This window comes from Protopterus annectens, chromosome 14.part0 (assembly GCF_019279795.1).
Source record: "Protopterus annectens isolate FY-2018-M chromosome 14.part0, PAN1.0, whole genome shotgun sequence".
Classification (NCBI taxonomy): domain Eukaryota; kingdom Metazoa; phylum Chordata; order Ceratodontiformes; family Protopteridae; genus Protopterus; species Protopterus annectens.
In genome coordinates, this window is record NC_056748.1 from 399,997,693 (window position 1) to 400,018,060 (window position 20,368).

A 20,368-nucleotide genomic window follows, 5' to 3' on the forward strand; every position below is an offset into this window, starting at 1 on the left:
GGCTTCCCATACTCTGAAACAAACTACCTATCTATATCAAACAAAGCTCCTCATTAGCACTCTTCAAGAAAAATCTTGATGATTGGATGGGAAATAGAAAACTCACCCCAGGATCACCTCTGTGGCTCTGCTCAACAGGGGCACAGGAAAATAATTTACTTTGGTGGCAAAAGCCAGGGTACCTTTTTGGCTAGGCTTATATAGGCCCTAGGGCCAATAGCCTAGCACCTACCTATGAACCTATAAGCTTAGCCACACAATCCAACCAAATCTTGTCCTCAAGTAACATGGATGTCTACTTGGAGAGGTATGTTAGTTAAGAGGTTGCTAAAGATTTAATGGGGGGATATGTTAGGGAATATTTCTACTGTCAGCCCCTGTCTATCAGATACATGGGGACCACACTTGGGGTGAATTTTTGACTTCCCATCAAATGGTCAAGGTTATGTCTGCATAGGATTAGGGATGGACTCTGCTTTGTATGGAGAGGGAGCTTATTCTTAAGCATGGGGATCCTTACAGACATGCATCACTCTCTCCAGCATGTTCTGTTTATGTTGCAAAGCTTAAATCCTTGGATCTAGTGTTTCTGATGCTATTTATTTTACAGAAGTACAAAAGGTACATCAGGGCTGGATCTCAGATTGCCTTGTATGCCAGGCATAGACTGACTCTCAGTACCTCGTAGGAGACTAAGTACAGAGATAGGGCTTTAAGGCAATCTGCACAGGACAGTGTGTTAATACTCTGAATTCTCTTGTTGAGGAACATCTGTGGACATTCTAACTTTTGCATATGCCTGGTCAGGTAGATGCTGAAGGAAGCATTGTACTTAATGATGGCTCTGATAAGGTGGTACTATAACTTCCTTGCACCTGGACGCCATATTTTTCCTTGTAAGTTGGATGACATAGAATGATTTTCTTTCTACCTTGGCTACATGCTGGGCAAAGGCTAGATTACTGTCTGCATATGTTCCTGGATCTCTAAATGCTCTGTTAACTCTTAGAGATGTCTTACTGATGGAGTAATTAACCTAGGTGGAATTTTTCATAGAAGACAGTATAATGCACTTCTTGGCATCGAGTTTTAATCTGTGGCTTTGGCACTAGTCATTTGCCTCTTTTAGACACTCTTGCAGGATTTTAGTGTCATGGCAGGAATCTATGATAGCTCCCAATTTGCAGTTGTTAGCAAAGTTGGTAAGCCAGAGGCCCTTGAAATTATCCTTGACCTCTGAAAAGTAGATATCAAACAGGAGCAGGACCAGCACTGAGCCCTGAGGTACTCTATTGGTAGCCAGTCTCTTGGTGGAGGTGGTCTTGCCAATCCTGGCTTCTTGCATCCCATCTGTGAACTGGTTGGCAATCCAGTAAGTTATGTAGGGATTTATGCCTTGTCCAGGGAGCTTGTTAACAATACCAGACAGGGGTATTGTATTGAATGACCTAGCAAGGTCTAAACAGGCAGTATGCAAAGTTTTCTCCTCATCCATTGCCTTGGCGACCCTCTCAAAGAAGTCCACCAGGTTAAGTAGACATGACCTTCCTTTGACAAAAGGCAACTGGGATGGACAGAGTGAATTTAGGCTGACAATGTCTTTGTTGATCATTTCCATGACAATATGTTTGATGGCTTTGCTTATTAGACTAGTTAGACTAATGGGTCTGTAGTTTCTATGGTTGGTTGATGGTCCACCCTTGTGAAGAAGGATAACCGTTGTAGTCCTCCATTCATGCAGTATGTGGCCTGTTTTGAGACTGCGGTTTAAAAGTGACTCAAGTGGTCCTGATAGGTCAAATTTCAAGCTAATTTCAAAGCAACCTGGGATATTGTCTGGGCCCATTAAGGCCGTGTTTTTGACTTTAGTGAGTTCAGCCATGACTTGCTCCCTGATAATAGTTGGGGTGTATGCTTATAAGGATTTCACTGGGTGTGGCAGGGAGGAGTGGGGGATGAAGTTAGAGCTGAATTTGTCAGCCAGCAGATTCACTGTGTAACTCTGCTGGTACCATTTAAAACCAGTTCGGCACACTGCTGAGTTTTACCCTTAAGATTTTGGACATAGCTGTAGAAGGCCTTGTTGGTGTCTTTAGCCTGAGAGGTTATCTTGACCTCATAACTGGTCTTTGTTGCATTTAATTAGTTCTCTTAACTTCTTGTTTAGTTTAATTAGTTAGCTCTTATGGGGGTTGATCTTTCTGATTTTGGCAATGACTTTTTTCCTTTAATTATGTACGCTGTTAAGATTAGGATTCCATCAGTGTGGTTTGTTTTTGGTTCTTGCTTTGTGTTTACTTGTGGTAGGTATCTTGGCCTCTATGCAGCCATCTGCATGGTTGTGAACAATTCTAACTAGGCTGCTGTGAACTCGGGGTTCAGAGAGTATTGAATTTTGACAAACTGGTAGATTGTAACTGTTACAGGTTTTGCAAATTGATTTTTATTTTGAAGGAAATAGGTTTATGATCTGACTTCACCAGTTAGGGAGTGACATGGGGGGAGGGCAGCGCTATCCCATATATGTTTGACCTCTGGTTGGAGTATTCACTATCTGACCACAGAACTTGTGTCAATAAAGTCCAGGAAAAGTTGTGGAGGCAAGTTATTTATGACTCATACATTTTAAGGATTAGACACTGACCGCAAATAATTTTCAGACATGTAACTGTGAGGTAGCAAAACCAGCCCACTTTGACTCTCTAGTTATATGTCTGCTATTCATAATTTATACATTTATGTGGTGCTGCAAGCCTGACTATGACAAGATATAATCTTCAAAAAACTGCTTATTTCCTACCTAAGCAATTTGTGGACATGCAAGTGCCTAGCACCTGCTGATATTTTAACACCTTTCCCCTACCCATTATTCAACCTCTTCTTTAAAACTCCCACAGATGCACTATATTTGTTATCACACGTTGCTTACCAACTCACTGTCCCATTTACACCCACTAATGTTCCCCTAGACAAAGTTAAATAGCTTTCTCTTAAAATGTAAATTTTTTGTTTTTTTCTTTCTTGTCTTATCTTTATTGCATCTTCAAAATCATCTCTACTAAACATACTGTATGAACAACAATCACATGTTGCTACCTGCTATACTTTTAATTGTATGTATAAATCACTATGCTTATGTAAATATATGTTATCTGCTATATTTTATAACTGTATGTCTAAACCAAAATGTTGATGTAAATATCTTGTGTATAGTATGTTAGTAATTGTTTCTTGAGCTTTTCTTCCAGGGCCTCAGCTGAAAACGGATATATCTGTCCAGTCAGACCTCCCCAGTAAACAAATGTAAAATAAAAATAAAAAGAAATATAAAACAAGAATAAAGAAAAACAGAACATACAGATTTACTGGAGGTTATATGAGGATCTTGTGTGCTGTGGGAGGTTCAGGAAGGGAGTTATTAGCTGACAGAGATTACAGTAGAGTGTAAAGCGAGAATAGTGAGGAGGAGGAAGGATGCACCTGAGGCTAAAGCAAGGTTTTGTCTAACAATTACAAAGATTAAAAGTAGCAGAGATTTGTGCATGGCTCAAACATCAGCAAAAGCCAATCAGCTGAAGCATGTTTACTTATCAACAGAGACAGGGAAGCAGAGCAAAGCTGCATGCAGAGACTGAAATTGTACAAAATATACCAGCTTACATCAGCATGCAAAAGACATCTGATCACTAAATAGATGCTGCTATTTCAGAATGTTTATATAATTTGGAATGGCTAACCCTGCACCCCACACTCCAAGCTTTTATCTATCGACTCACTTGAAAAATACAATGAACAACTTTCTAGTGGCAAGATGATATCTGATAGAAGCTAGGCACCCTGAATAATTTTCTTGCAAGGAAATGCAGGGAAAGATTGTGTTCTTGTAACCCTACTCCACCTTTGTCTCCCTGCACCACCTTACTGAGGTATGTGCACTAACCCTAATCGTATTCCTTGCCCATAACCCCAACCCCTGCATTTTATCTTTTGAAAAATCCTTTCTATAACAGTACAACTACACTAGAAAGGAAGACATGAGAATAACATTAAAGCTATCACTTTACCTAGCCTTAACATGCAACTCCCACCCCTAACACACACACACTTACCTCTGTAAAGCAAACAAGCTGTTCGTAAAAGGAATGTTTGGTAAAATTAAAAGTTGGTAAAAAAACACTACAGTTCAATTTCTCAGCAGAATGAATTGTCAACAAAGTAAAATGGATCTATATGATATATATATATATATATATATATATATATATAAGATATATTTATATATAATATATACATATATATATATATATATATATTTATATATAATATATACATATATATATATATATATATATATACATATATATATATATGAGATATATTTATATATTATACATATATATATATATATATATATATTTATATATGTGCATACATATATACACACACATATCTATATAGACATACGTATGTATATGTATGTCAGAAACTTGCTACAAAATGGTGCTGCTGCTGTTCCATGTTTTTCAGTGAATGTGTGCCATTTAAAAAATGCGGACCATCCACTTGAACTACAAGTAAGGAACAGTTTATGTGGTATGTATTCAAATGAGGTTACATTCCATATATGTCTATGAATTGCAATACTTCAATGAAGCCAGAAGCACAGCAAGGTTGGGGCAAAGGGGGGCAGCCAGCACAGGTTTAAGTTATTAGGGAGCATGATCAGGAAGTTCCTGCATTCTTTTCTGTGACTACAGAAAATCAGAAATATACTTCAATAATTCATGTGGATATCTGCAGCCAGAAGTCTATTTTATTATTTCATAAAGTGAATAAATTGCTTTCCTTTGCTGAGCTGCTTTGTTAGGCCATTGACATCCCCACCACCTGTGAGCAGTGCAAGCACTTGTAAGATAACCTGTGGCACTGCCACCGTGAAAATCTCCAAAAGTGAGAAGCAGAGGAAAGGACTGAATGGTACAGTAAATACTTGCATATTGCTACTATTTTCCCAAGTGTAATTTTGACTTTGTCGGTAGTGGTTATTTTCCTAATAGAGGCTATTTTCACTGATACATTACAGGACACATTGGATAGCTACTGTGAGGGACAATTTCATTGTTGCGGTAGTTGCTTGTTTGTCATTGCTCTGCTGTTTATTGTGTGGTACTACATAACTATTCAGTTGTGAAGTCATGGCCATCATTTTAGGTTTCTCTTGTCTTATATATGTGAGACTGTAGCTTTGCTGTGAGGCTCTGGGCACATTTCCAGGCATCTTATCAAGCGCTACCATGTGGCAGTGTAGGTTTGTACTGACGTCTGTATCTTACCTACATTTGTGTGAGACGGCTGTTCTTTCTCTTGTGTCTTTCAGCACAGGCACAGTAAGAGATCAGATGTGTTGGCTGCTGCAGCAACTGTTATTTTCAGCACAGCATTGTTTGTGTGCTTGTACCTACTAAGTTACTCCATATTACCTGTGCCACACGTAGGAGATGTTCAGCAATGTTATCTTTCACCTTATGTTTCCCTCCATAAGGTCAGGATGATGAGTAGCTACAGGAGCATTAGCTGCAGCTGGCCCCTGCTCTGGCAGATGAGATGGCTAGGGATGCCTAATGACTGGTGATTCCAGCTTCTGAAAGCAGCTGCCCCTTCCATCTTCCCACCTACTTTTCCTCTATCTGCTTTTCACATTCCTTCAGTAGGTACCTCTGCTTGCTAAATTTCCCCATTTTCTACTGTCCCATACTGCCCTTTCATATTACCAGTATGAATCCAGGCATTATAACACCTGACAACTGGTGTTTGTAATGGGCTGAATGTTAGTAATATGCAACACTTGCTGACAGTATGCTCCACCATTCACTAGGTCACTATCTGTGGTCATGAAGTATCACGAAATCTGCTACACCGGGTCTGTGGCCACTATCTTATTCCATAATTTACTGCTTATTCTGCTTTACTTCACAATCTTGTAGCTATTCAGGCTTCCTCAGATTACAATGTCAGAACAAACCTACCTGCTTAGACACATAGATTGTCACTATTGGTGAGTTCATAATTTATTTATTTAACATTTGTTTGCCAGGAAAGTCTGACTTGGAACGAAGCCTATTTGCAGTGGAGGCCGGGGAGAAATGCTCCAGACACGTCGCATAAGGCTGAAACATGCATGTCCAGAACTAGTGGGATTTGGCTTTATTGGCCTGAATGTATCCATAAAAACTTAAGAAAAAGTAAAAAGTCATGAACATTCATAAGCCATATTGATAAAACACTATGTCCTTAAGGGTTCATTTGCATATATCCCATAAGCCTCTGTTACAGGAGGTTTAAGGTATTACACAGTCAAAACTCTAGCTTGGTTAGGTTGTTTTTTTTTGTAGTTTTTACTAATTGGTTTCTCTGTATGACCTTTTTACTCTTTGCTTTTGATTATTTAATTACTTCATTCCTCAGTCATTTGCCAGCAAAAAACACAAATTTTGTGAACAGACCAAAAATATGAAATGAAAATCTGAACATCTGAGAAATATATGAACAAGCATGTGACTTTCTTTACTGAGAAAAGATGCAATACATAATTACATTAATATACATTGACTGTTACACATATATTTGTTAATTAGACAACAATCATATAAAATAAACGCATGTAAAAGAGGTACAGTCTGATGGATTCAATGATAACGTACAGTAGAGTGGCACAAAACGAGGTACATTGTCAAATGTACCACTTCAGTGGGATTACTTCACGCCTTGCTAAAGAAAAAATACCTTCAGGGTCTTTGAACACTGAACTGTTCTGGCTTGTGAATTGCTGGAACAAGATCTACAGGATCAACTCTGGCGTACTGGCTTTGCCACTACTACTAAATGCTATGCTAGTAACTGTGAAATAAAATAATTCTTATTTTTCTCAGTGACAGAATCCTCCACAAACTGCACCAAATGTATCTGCACTGAAGTACAGTAGGAAAAGCTACTCACAGCAACCAATGGTATCCCTGATGCATCTTTAACATAAGCGATAAGAAAAATAAAGTGTAACTAACTGAAAGTTAAGATATACTGGTTTGGTGGCATATCAATATAGTTCTGCAGAAAAGCAGTGCATTTATTTTTTTTAATCCACAGATGAATAATGGTGTTAAAAAAAATGGAGAGGTGCGTACCCCTGTGCCCAGCCTAAATCCACCATTGGAGGTGTCTCTTACCCAAAATAAGACCTGGAGAGAACAGAACAGTTTGTTTAATTCTCCCTCCAAGTTCTAACTGCCAGGCAGAAAATACAGGGCAAACAAGCAACTGCTTAGCTGCAAACATGGAAGTTAATTACTTCTTTGTTTTTAAAACACAGGGTAAGCAGCGGTTTAGCTGTGAACTCAGAAATTAAGCTGCTCAGCTGTGAGTGTGGAAGTCTCTTAGTTTTCTTTCTTTTTTTTTTTTTTTAACAGAGGGTGAGTTATGTACAGCAATGAAGGTCATCAGGATGCTGGAAAAGTTGTGTGTGTGTGGGGGGGTGCTTTTGAATATAATGAGCCCACTGGCCCATTTTGACACCAGGTCTTACGGCATTTGTCAGATTCCCAGTCCACCCCTGAATGCATGTCATTATTTAGTGAATTCAATAGTCAATGATTTGCCAGAAACATACAAAAAATATGAAACAAAAAACTGGACATTCTGTGAAATTCAGGACAGTTGAGAGGTCTGATCACCAATAAACTGCACAAGCCTTGCTAAGGCACATAAGGCATCACTGTGAACCTGAGACAAAGTCAAGCACACCACTTCTGCCTTTTTTTTTTTTTTTTTTTTAACTTCTTCAACTTGTCTGTGAAAGGGAAGCTAAGCATACTTCATGCATGGCACGATATATATGTTTCTGGAATAATTTATTTCAATTAATAAAACAATTAAAAATAAAAAAGCACTAGCATATTTAATGTGGCTTTACTTTACTGAATTTCTATTATGTGAACCAACATTTTTCAGAATGTCAAGATGGCTACATATTTTTCCCCTTAAGACTGTAATTTATTTATTTTTTGCACAATGGAAAGTTATGTTGCCCATAAGCATGCACTATCTAGGGTGGTGAGCACTACATTTGAGGGTACAGGAGACATAGTATAAATTATGTACAGATCAAAAAACTATTTTACCTTAGTCTTTTCTGAACTTGCAAGATGACTGTTGTTGTTTCTGACATATTCTGAAAGAATATCCCCATAAAAATAAACAAACAAATAATTACAACTTAATGAAGATAAATAAAAATATAGTAGTATGGACGAAAATAGAAGGAGAAAATTTGTATAACATGCTAGAGTGTTTTACTGTCCAAATACCCTATGTCTTTAAAACTAAGGTAATCACAATGAAATACCATTAAATGTTTTGTTTAAGGACACTTTGAGGGATAGTTTTTTTTTCTTGGAATGTTTTTCTGCTTTGAAACTAGATGGTATGCAAATCAACATGAACAAAAATTGCATTTAAATTATGCAAATCTCTTTTTTTCACAATTTTAATAGGGTTCTACTGCTGGCATCAAATTCTAATGGTCAGTTGTCCTGAACTATTTTTTACTGCAATCTCCTAATGTTCAGCATCATTCTTCTGACTGCTGAAGGAAGAGTTATTCTAAAAAGAATGGATGGAGTAATCCTGCTATAAATGTTGCATCAGGTCCCACCAGAATGAGTAAGCACTGTGTTGGTGTTAGCTGCTCTACCTAGAGACCATTTAGCAAAAAAAAACACTTAACTATTTCTTGATTGCCAACCATTTTTTCACCAATACATTCAAAATTACTGGGAAGAAAACAGAATCAGATGGGTGTGTGTTTAAGTAAGAATTTTCTTATATGTTAATGGCTCAATCTGCAATCACCTATTCTTGGAGCGAAGGCAGTTATTCATGCTGAGAGGGAATGAAACATGGGACTTCTTTAGGCCAGTAGGTATCAATGGCAACATTACAATAACTGATGTGGCAAACAGTGATCACAGGGGGATAAAGACCTGTTCTGGTAGACTCTAAATAGTACGGAATAAGGCTGACTGTTTAACCCTGGTAACAATTACACATTTTAATTCACTACATCCACTGTCAGTTTTAAAAGTGTGTGACATCACAGAGATCATAATTATTTTATTTATTCTAAGCTAGTGTTCAGAGTTGGAAGACTGGTGGTGCAAACAAAACAAAGGCAGGAGGCTAATCATTTTAAATGGAAGATGAATTTGGTTAGTGTAGGTATACAAGTATAATCATGTATACTATTTCTACTATTTCTTTGGTAAACAGCAAAGGGGTGGTTTACACTGGGTCAGTAAGCTTTATTGAATTGGATCTTAATGGGACTCAACATTTCACTAGCATATGGTGGTGGGAAGAAAAGGGATACCCTGCAGCAGTAACCTTTATTTTTCCTTTTTTTTTTTGGTGGTGGTGGGGGGGTTACTTGGTGAGTTTGCTAATGCCACAGTGCAGCGACTTTCTTAAGTGCATTGTATTTGATTTGCAGCAAGCTGGCCAGTATTTATTATCTCCCATTGGCCTGAGGTCACCAACACCACCGATTCTAGAATGCTAGTCCTACAGGGGAGGACCAGATCTGAGGGCTACTACTACTGCTTACAGAGGGAAAGGTAGCTTGGTTTTGATTATCCCTAATGCCCCCCACACATGCCCGGTACGTGTTCATGTAGAGGGCGTGTAACAGGAATGGTGTTGGGACTGATGCTCACTTCCATGAGAAGTGTAAACATACAGCTGTCCCTGTCCCCATAGAATGTGCTGCCATTTATATTTCTTCTGTATATACCAAAAATTCTGTGCCATATGTGTGCCCCTGTGTATGCGCCCTACCCTTAACCCTGACAGAGGTAAGCAAGCAAGAAAAGCCTTTTCACTTGTCTCCCTCTCTACAGCAGCACCTGCAGGCATAGAAGCTATTAACTGAACTGGAGTCACCCGTTTCATAGTAAGGGCTTTATCCTTCTATACTAACAAAGCTGGCTGAAACTGGTCATTACTGCATTAGCTAATAACTGGCAGTATCCAGTCAAAGAGCAGCATGGGAAAATTATATATGATGTACTAATCAAATTTGTTTCCAATATATGCTTGCATTTAAATTGTGCAGCACTGCTGACAAAAATGGGGTACTGGAGAAAGTGCAGGCAAGAAAAGAAATGAATCTGAAGGAAAGAATGGTGGCAGCCAAATGATTAGCAAAAAGCTTAGTAATTGTATCCTTAAATGTATACTATAATTAAGATCTATTTTGGAAACAAAACTAAAAAATCTGCGTTTTACTCCATCTGCTGAAGGGTAACATGCAGCAGTGTGTTGGTTGTTATGCTATTCCTTGCTTTTTCTGCAGTACTGCATTGTACCATACCCAAAATACAAAACCATGTTGAATTCAGTAATCATTCCTATAGCAGTGTTTAACCATGTCATCTAAAACATATTCATCTTAATAAAAGGACTAAATAAATGTTTCATGCTTTGAGACTGTACTCTTGGCAATTAATGGTGTCAGACCATCTTTTGCATATGTATACAATGGTTTGCAATTACCTATGTGTGAGTGACTGCAAGCAGATAGCCATTGGCTGTGTGGCAAGCTTTCGCCATGTACTCCAAATATACAGCTCTTCTGGCAACAGAAAAGGAAAACGTTAAAGGAGTTGTATAACTCCATTTTGAACTGTGTGTGTCAGAAACATGTTGGGGTAAGGACTAGAAAAATTCCCTTTGCACTGCTGAATGATTAATTTCCTGTGTTTATTTTGATAAACCTACAAAAGTCAACAGAGTGTGTGTGTGTGTGTGTGTGTGTGTGTGTGTGTGTGTGTGTGTGTGTATGCATGCGTATGTATGTCCTTCACTGACAGCTTTTTCTATGACCAAATGTATTCTAGCTGTTATCTGTACTACGCATTTTGGTTGACATTCTTAATTATACCATATCTTTCTATCTATACACACACACACACACACACACATACACACACACACCTGTATCACTTGGTCGAAAAATCAAATCTTCTAGTAGATATTTTATGAAAAAACTCTTTAAAAACTCGGGTACTCAGAATAAAAAAATAAAAACATAGAAAAACAGCAAACTTTTTTTCAGAAGGCCAAGCCCTGCTGCACCCCTCACACTCACCGCTACTTATTTCTACTGTGACGAAAGCAGGTACTGCCAGTACAGCTATCTGGAATTTTGTAAATTGACAATGATATGTCATTTGTGTATATCAAATTGATTTATACAAGATGCTGGTGTTACAAATGTATTAGAACTGTATGTCATGTATATATCAAACTGATTTGTACAGATGTTTGTGTTGAAAGGGTATTTCTGGAGTACTTATGGTTGAAATGTATCCACAATGTGCCTTATTGGAGAGAGAACAGAAATGTGCATGCGCTATTGCAACAGTTTAAATGTATAAGTTTTAACAGAGGAAATTGGAAGGTTAACCTCAGTCCCACAAACTTTAGAAAAATATCTGAAATTAAATCATTTTATACACTTACAGGCTAGGCCATAAAGATGCTATCTCACAGGTATCAAGGCAGCCAGAGAGACAAAGTCTGTACTAGGAAGCTTTCTGTATTGTCTTTGGGGTGAACTAATTACCTCTCTGGAACAGTGGAGGAATGCAATTGTATTATGACTTCCAGCTCCTGCCAAACATCTGACCAAAAGCCCTTGTGTGTGTATTTTTATGGGTTGGTGCCAGATAACGTTAGCTGCCAGAAATGGGGGTTTGCATGAGAACTAGAATTCAGATGACCAGAAATGATCTAATTCTGCAAGCTATGCCAGCAGTAATATTTTAGATATTATTTTAATAAGTCTCTCAGTATTCCACGGTAGTACAGTGGTAGCGTTGTTACCTCACAGCAAGAGGTTCTCCCGTTCGATTCTCAGCTTGGCTTGGGAGTGCCTTCTGTGTGGAGTCTGCATGTCCTCCCCGCGGTTGGGTAGTGTTTGAAAGACACGCGTGCGTAAATGGGCATGCCTTCGTTGAAGGTTGGGCGTCGAGCTGGCACCTCAGCGTTACGTAAAAAATCTACTGCCAATCATTAGCAGACCGAAGTTCCGCTGTGGCGACCCCTTACTGGGAAAAAGCCGAAAGACAAACAACAACATTTTGATACGTCTCTCAGTGAGACGGAGCATTCTGAATTCTGTCTTGGACCTGACAGCAAGGTCTACTTTGCTCTATTAAGTTATCAGGGTATAGTAGCTCGCTTAGATAAAGTCAGGAACATAGTGAAGCTTAGTTTAGATATCGTTTTTTCTTTATTTGTCTGAGATGCCCTTGAATGTTGTTTTAAATATTTCCTGTGATTTTGAACTCTGATGTCACTGTGAATTGATATTTAGTATTGTTCTATTATTATTTATTATCAGCTATATTTAAATCTTTCACTGCAGCTGATCTTTGTAGAGATATTTAAGTTTTGAGAATACTTGCATATTTATTTGGTACCACTGTATGGGCCACTCCTAATAGCCTTGCTCTTGGTCAAACTACCATTTGTATTAGTATTAATATTACACAGTAAAATTGGAAACCCTTTGTTAAGGACCTTAAAGTAGCTGGTGAGGGGTTCTGGTGGCAGTGGTAACTACCTTATAGTATGAGCAGAAGGGGGCATAGCTAGTAAACCTGTGCCAGCCTTTCCCAGTTTGTGTGTGTGTGTGTGTGTGTGTGTGTGTGTGTGTGTAAAACAAATCTCCAGGAGTGTTTCTGTCAGCTACTTGGGCAGGGACACAAAGCACTAAAGCACTAGCTGGACAGAGAATAGAGGACTTGGCTTGGAACCCTGCAAAGGACTCAACTCTATAGCTGTGCCAGTGGGGAGTCTTACTGGGGATCTGCAGAAAGAAGGAGAAACCAGCCCCAGACTGACTGAGGTCTTCGTGTGCTCTTAAGGGAAACTGCACTTGATCCAGAGAGCTGCATCTGGAAATACTGTGTGTACCTGTTGTACTCCCAGTGAACATCACCCACAGGTGCCAGTGGTGAGGACTGCAACTCCTTGATTGCTGGTCCAGTGGTGGGTCATCACATCTACTAACACAGATGCTTCACTACAGTGAGGAAAAGGAAAACTCCCCATACTTGCTGTACCATGATCGTGCACATGAAAAGACTAGCAATTTGTGTTATTCAATCATACTTGCTTGGCTTTTCAGCATTCATTTCAACACATTCAAACACATGCAGGACATCCATGCAGGGGGTGTGGGGAGTCTGCCCTCCAGCAAAAACTTAGATTTTTGTTATTTTGTTTTTTCGACTTTTCAGAAAGTGTTGAGTCAACATCTTAGGATCATCTAAGCAGCTGGTCAACAGATGTGAGACTGCACAATTCCTGGGGTTGAGTAACATGCCTTTACTCCATGTTTGTGCTGTAGCAGAGTTAGTATATATAATTAGCAGGGAAAGTGGGGGGGGGGGCAGGGAGCCTAGCCCCTCCCCAAAAGATGTTTTTTTTTTTTTTTTTTTTTTGAGTTTGAAATTTTCATGAGCTGAGGCTGTTTCTCACCATATGTGTGCAAGTATGTTGACGTTGCCCTTCTTAATGTTTTAACATTGACATTTAATGATTTCAGCCTTTCTTATTACTTATAGTTAGATATAGTTAGACAGACACACACACATCATCCTTGGCTGGATCATCATCAGACTCCTTCAGTGTGTTTTATGATCTTACTTCCTAAGCATGCTGCTGACAATGCATCTTGTTTCTGTAGCCAGCATACCTCTCAACTGTCCAGATTTTCACAGAATGTCCAGATTTTTGCCTCATATGTTTGGTGTGTTCTTATAAAATTTGTGTTTTTCTGGATTTTTGTGGCAAAGCAGTGAAGGTTGAATTCACTATATAATGACAGGCATCTGAGATTCAGACTTCATATTTTTTTTAAAAAAAATGCATGTTTACACAAGCCATTTTATTCTAGCAACTTAACAGTAATATTTAAAATTTGCCCCTATTTTTGGGGTGTTGTCCCCAGTTATTTTTGGCTTTGTCCAGATTTTTTGTGCGAAGAGATTGAGAACTATAGTACCAAGTATGGTCATTATTGTTTTATAGTCTTCTGTCTTAGTGATAAATGACAATCCAGGAGAGTGCTGTTTGTCAGACTTTTTTAGCTTACGCACATCTTAGAAGGATATACTTATTTTCAGGAGAGTCATAAATAAGCACAGGTTTAGGTCTGCATTTTGTTTTGTATAGAAATGTTGCCTATGCTCTTTATGACCTTAGCTACACAACTATATCTGGAGCACTTGCTAGCAAGTAAAGCCCCTTGGACTGCACTTTAAGTTGCAGTGAGGGGCATGGAATGTTGGGGTCTGGGAGGGATGGGTTTTATAATGTGTCATGTAGGACTGCATTTCCAAGAAGGTACTGTGAACTTTGTTTCACCTTGTTACTGTCTGACCTTTGACGCATTGTTTTCTTTCTCCTACAGCTGCATGCACTATACTTCTCTTTCACTGGGGAAACAGAAGAAAACTTCTGTGTGAGTTTCTCTCATGTAGCAGACGTAGCCCTAATACTGCTATCTACACTTTTAATATTTTGCACACTAGTGATCCATAATTGAGATTCTTGTAGCTTACTAACCAGCTACATGGCAACATTATCCCTAAATCTAAGGCAGAACTACAGGCTTAGTAGAGAAAAACGGGTAGAATTTCTTGGGATGTGTTTTGCTTTCTGTTCAGGGATATCTCTCAACTTCCTAATTTTCGTAGAATGTCCAGATTTTGCCTTGTATTTTTTACCTGTTTCTCATAAAATTGTTGCTTACTGCCCATTGCCCAATCATTGAGGACTGAAGTCAGAAAATAATGGAAATATTTGAGTTTCAGACTTCATATCCTTCAGAAAATTCAAAATTCACTCTAATGCAAAACCTGTTAGTCTATCAACTTTTAACTTTTTAAGAGCAATATTTAAAAAGTGTTGCTATTTTTGGGCCTTTGCCCTCCAATTATTTGTGGCTTTATGCAGATTTCCTGGTCTAAGAGTTTGAGAGGTATGTTCAGTGTCTCTTACAGTACTCAGTGTTTTTATACTGCTTCATCCCATATGTCAAGAGTTTATATCCCAGTGTGATTACGGCTATATGGCAGAATGATGCTTAAGTATTAAAATGTATATTTTCTATTATTTTCCTACTTGACGACGAAGTACATGCATTGATGTCCCACTTTCTTCTATAATAGTAACTGAATTAAGTCAGGTTCTGTAGCTAGCCTGAGTTCTCTGTCCCATCTGCACTGCGTTATACCTTGATGTGTCTAAAAATACATGCAGCTATACAGTCACTTCTGTTATCCTTGTCCATACAAGCTAAATATACTTTTTGGTTGAGACAGACAGCCTTGGTAGAAGAAGATTTAAAAAACAACCTTCTGCATGATGAATGACTATTTTTTAGCATCCCACCATATTACTTTACACCCACTCACTGCACTATATCATGTTGTGCTGCAGTGATAATATACAGGCCAGAAACTACTACTACATCATCTAGGGATAAAATACCAGAAAAGCACAAGACAGACAAGGTAGACAAAAAGCAGATGAGATGCTATGCTCATACCATGTTAGTTGGTTATTTGCCTAAGAATTATAAATGTATATTTGCTTATGTCCAAGTGGTGATTCAATAAAGGTGTTTAAAATATTAATTGAACTTACTGATTTTGAAATGACTTATCAAAACTGTCTTCTGAAGCACAACATCCTAATGAACATTACCCTGTGCCAGGGTAATTTTTAGCAGAAAGAAAAGAATTCACTGTGATTATCAGTAGTTCTCTAGTACCCTTTGCAGTACAGTGCTCGTTTCTCTCTCGTTAATGTTGAACTATTTCGTTTTTTTGTTTGCTCTAACTTTCACGTGTACTTGTATTTCTTTCTTTTTAATTCTGGCACAGTGTTTTCCTTGATCATGCTCATATTCATTACTATCCTCACTGTTATGGTTTTCCAAATACAAGAAACCCCACATTTTCTCACAAGACCCTGATTATAAATGGAAGACAAGAAAGAACCAGGAAAACCTTGATCATTAAGCCTGTGACTATATGACTGGACAGATTTCAGGTGGACTAAACAGTTTATAAAACTAAAAGTGAGAAAAACACAGATTTTATTGCTATTAGCTGAAGACAACCAGGCCAGTTTAACAGAGGCATTAAACACTTTGCTCAATATGTTGTACTACTGAAGATGAAAAGGGAAGGTGATACATTCATGGAGGATAGAATTATATAACTACCATATACCCTGACAATATATTTAGAAAAGGAGGATACACAAGAATTATAAAACACACCAAATTACTTTTAATCAGAATGACATTAAGCAAATATGTTAACAATTCTCACCCTGTATTTTAGGAGAAACTATCCAGTGTGAGAAAAAAGCTAACAAAACAATTTCCATTAATATTAAAGCATTTTACAAGGCATTGAGCAGAAAAAATAAAAAATGTGCTACTCTTAAAGAAGGAAATAAACTTAGTAAAGATGTTCCATCAATAGTAAAATGTTTAGTGTTACTTTATTTTATTTATGTACAGCGAGCACTTTTGCAGGTGTTCACAAATTAGTAGGATCCACTGATTAGCCAGTCATTCCTGATGAAGGCAGAAAATGATGGTTAAATCCAGTACTTTAGTCAGATCTGATAGATATAAACATACAATTTCAGGTAACAATTTAATCATGTCTGTTTATTCAAGAGGACATGCCACTGAAATTTTTTGTTTGTTTTTGCTTCTGTGCCTGCTGACTCTCAAGCCTCCACTTGATCAAACATTTCTCTGTCTGAGCAGAGATCTCATTCAAGCAACTATGACAGTGGTTTGTCTTCTCTCCCAGATCCTGGCAAGGGCAGCATTTTTTTCACTTTTATGACCCAATCCCACTCTGGGGGGACTGAGCCCTTTTAGCACCACAAGGGCTACCTATGACCTGTCCATGTGTGCTCTTCACATGCATTGATGAGGACTACCAAGGCCAAAGTGGGCGGCCATTTCCACATGTCCATGGCAGCAGCTGTTTTCATCATGTTGCTTTTCTGTTCTCCAGCCATGATCTTGTCATCCCAATGGGAAACACCCTCCTGTCCTCAAGGATATGCATGTCTATCCTCCTTGCTTGTGCTATCAAGGCCTGGAGCTGCTAGTCAAACTCAGGTCACCTGGGCTGTAACCAGGGCTTTTTCTCTACATCACCAACACAGGTTACAAGCATAAGTGAACCTGGTACTTTTAACCTTGTGATAACGCAGCTTTATTGGTGATATTTTGTAAGGTGGACAGGGATAATGTACAATCCAGCTTCTACTCAGGCATACTTCCACTATTGTTCTCCCACAAAATTCATTCAAGTGTTCTTTCAATGACATGAGACCAAATTGCTTCTACTACACCCATTTTTTAAAAGGCTAGACAACTGTCAAATTACCACCTTACATACCTTATTGAATACCTCCACTGTAGAAGGGTTTTATCTTAGAACACTTAAAGATGTCAGATGTTGAGTTCTATTCGCAAAGGTGATTCTTCAACTACTATTTAAAATTATCAACCAATAAGTATGGCTAACTCTTGATATAAATCCTTTAGAGGATTAAGAAAATAAAATCTTAAGAAGTGGTAATTATCAATGGGTTGTGGACATCTCTTATAAATCCATGTTCTTTGGACAGTACAGCTTGCTAAATTTGATTATTTTTAGAACCAGTAGGCCAAGTATTTGACAGAGAACTATCAAATGGTATATTACAACAACACAGATTTTGAATTTATTGATGTAAAGAATAGAACTAGCTTGCATCTTTTCTTCACTTATACATCATTGACAGCACTATAAACACTATATAAGGCAGATTCAAAACTTGTTATTGAGTTAAAAATAAATGTGTAAACCCATGTAATACTAAATTCATCTGGTTTGAGCTCTGTCCAACATTGTGGCAATGGAAGCATTTTTTGTTGGGTTTTTTTTTTTTTATTTTGATGTCCTAACCCCACTCTGGTAGTGATGTCAGCACTTGCATCAATGGTGAACATTCTGGAAGTTGCAGCAGTCTCACTGATATCTCCCAGCAGGTTGAGTGTTGTCTTGTTATTGACTGCATGGGACACATGTATGTTGCAGACTCTACTGTGTTCTTAAAAACAGTACTGGGGAGCTTCAAGTTTTACTCCAACAGCTTTAAGAGTATTACTTTAATATTCCTTTTTATCTACCTCTGTTTTTAATTGTGCCATAAAGCACCAACCCATCAAAGCTGCTTTCATAATGGTCCTCTTGGTATCTCTGGCAAAACCAGTTGGATATACCAAGCCATCGAGGCACATGGTAAGTCTGTTGTCTTCCCCTCTCACTGTACCATTTATAGTTTTATAAGCTAAAACAATGACATAAGCTATAAAATACACTGTCAATATCTGGAATTGCAACCTTTGACTTCAAGTCCTATCTAGCAACCCTTTCAGCAGCTGGTCTGTTTCACTGGTTAGCTCTTTCTAGAAATGAAGCGTGTGTGATAAATAATCTACGTCCCTTAAAGAAAAGGTGAAGGATGTGAAAAAAACAATTCCCAAGGTGATCCAATACAAGGAGTTCCTTATTTTGTGGATGAACAGAGGGGCTCTGAGGTATAGGAGCCTTCATGAGGACAGCTGCTGCAACATCTGGGCCTACCTAGTGAGAGTTTCTCATCAACAGGACCAGTTTTTAGGATGTTGGAAGGTCTTGCCAGCCTTATTTTGGAATAGTCATCACATCATTTTGTTTTTTTTTTTTCATTCTGTTTTAGTAATCAACTTTTCTGTGAACTCCTTCCTACAGCCTGATGTCTATTTCCTTATATTACCTTGAGAACATTACAGAGAAACTGAGGTACAAACTGACTGACCTACTGAATGACCTGCTCCCTATGACCCACCCCTCTTCTCTCAGAAGGAACAGGACTGTTGAGCTCAGTCTGGGGAATGAATAGAATGTATGGGTCTCACCCTGGGGAAGGGTTGTGCTTAACCTGAGCCTTCTTTGGGGAAGCTGTGGAGTTCAGCTTGAAATAAATGGATTGTTTGGACTTCACCTGGCAATGGTCCAGTATTGTATGGGATGAAGGGATCTTGGCGAGCTCACGCCAATGGCCCAGTCCAAGAAAAATGAATAGGTCAATTGGGTGAAAGTAGAGATGCCACTGCAGCTGTTGAACAGAAGTAATAAATAAATCAATAAATAAACAAAGATACGTCTGAGCACTATCTTAATTGCTACTCTTCAGAGCTTTCCATTTGTCTATTTAAATTCAGTTCCACTAAATGCAAAGCTTATAACAACATTTGCAAAATATATCCATTCAATCTGTTTTGTGTTTGGAAATTTCCAAATTGTCCTGGCCCCATTTGGTCCATTTTTATAAACACCACTTTACATTTGGCTGAAAAACAGGCCACATACCTTGTGGGTCTAATCCTGTCAACAAAAGTAAATGAACAAGAGATTAATTTGTTTTACAGACCTTTTGTGTGTGCCCAAACTTTATGTTCCTGCAGTGCCTGCTAAAAAGGAGTAACTACTTTTGGAATTCCCCACCAGGATGGCTCTTTTCTAAGAATTTAGTATCTCTCATCATTGGGGGTAAATACATTTTCCATAGCTACTGTAGCAATCCATAAGCCAATATTCCATTTTTCATAAAACTGTAGTGCATAAGGTTTACTTTCATGTTGCTAAATAGTATATCTGATGTCTTGATTACTTCTTAATTTGCCAAGTCCTGGACTCAGAACACATCTTTTCAAGCTCCTTTTTGGCATAATTCATATTAACATTTTATGAAATTGGACATATTTGCTGCCTTTTTTGAAATGAAGTCACTCCATAACCAAGATAATGCGCTCAAACTGATAAGACATGTGGATACCAAACGTGGGTCTCCTCTACTGATAATGGCATTAAGGCCAACGGTGGCTGAGGTCACTATATTCAGTCACCTTATATTCACTTTTTTGTACTTGTCTGACAATGCAGCTTTCCCTGTAGCATTTTCAAATGTTTTATTTCTTTGTTTAGTAATACCTCCTCACTGATGATTTATTTATCCCCCCAATACTATTACTCAGACTTTACTGACAAAACTCATTAAAATATGTGAATGATCTGCATGTTTAAAGTGTGCAATGCGTAATATATTTCTGAACATCTGTTGTCTCCAGGTACTCCCTTCAACTAATAAATGAATTTACCTGCATCATACTTGTGTTTTACAA

General features: G+C 38.2%; 1 protein-coding gene across 6 annotated transcripts in view; it reads right to left on the reverse strand.

The window, feature by feature from the left end:
• Positions 1–20,368, reverse strand: part of PTPRE (protein tyrosine phosphatase receptor type E) — a 2,530,882-nt gene that overhangs the window by 1,015,472 nt on the left and 1,495,042 nt on the right. The gene's annotated exons all lie outside the window — the stretch shown is intronic.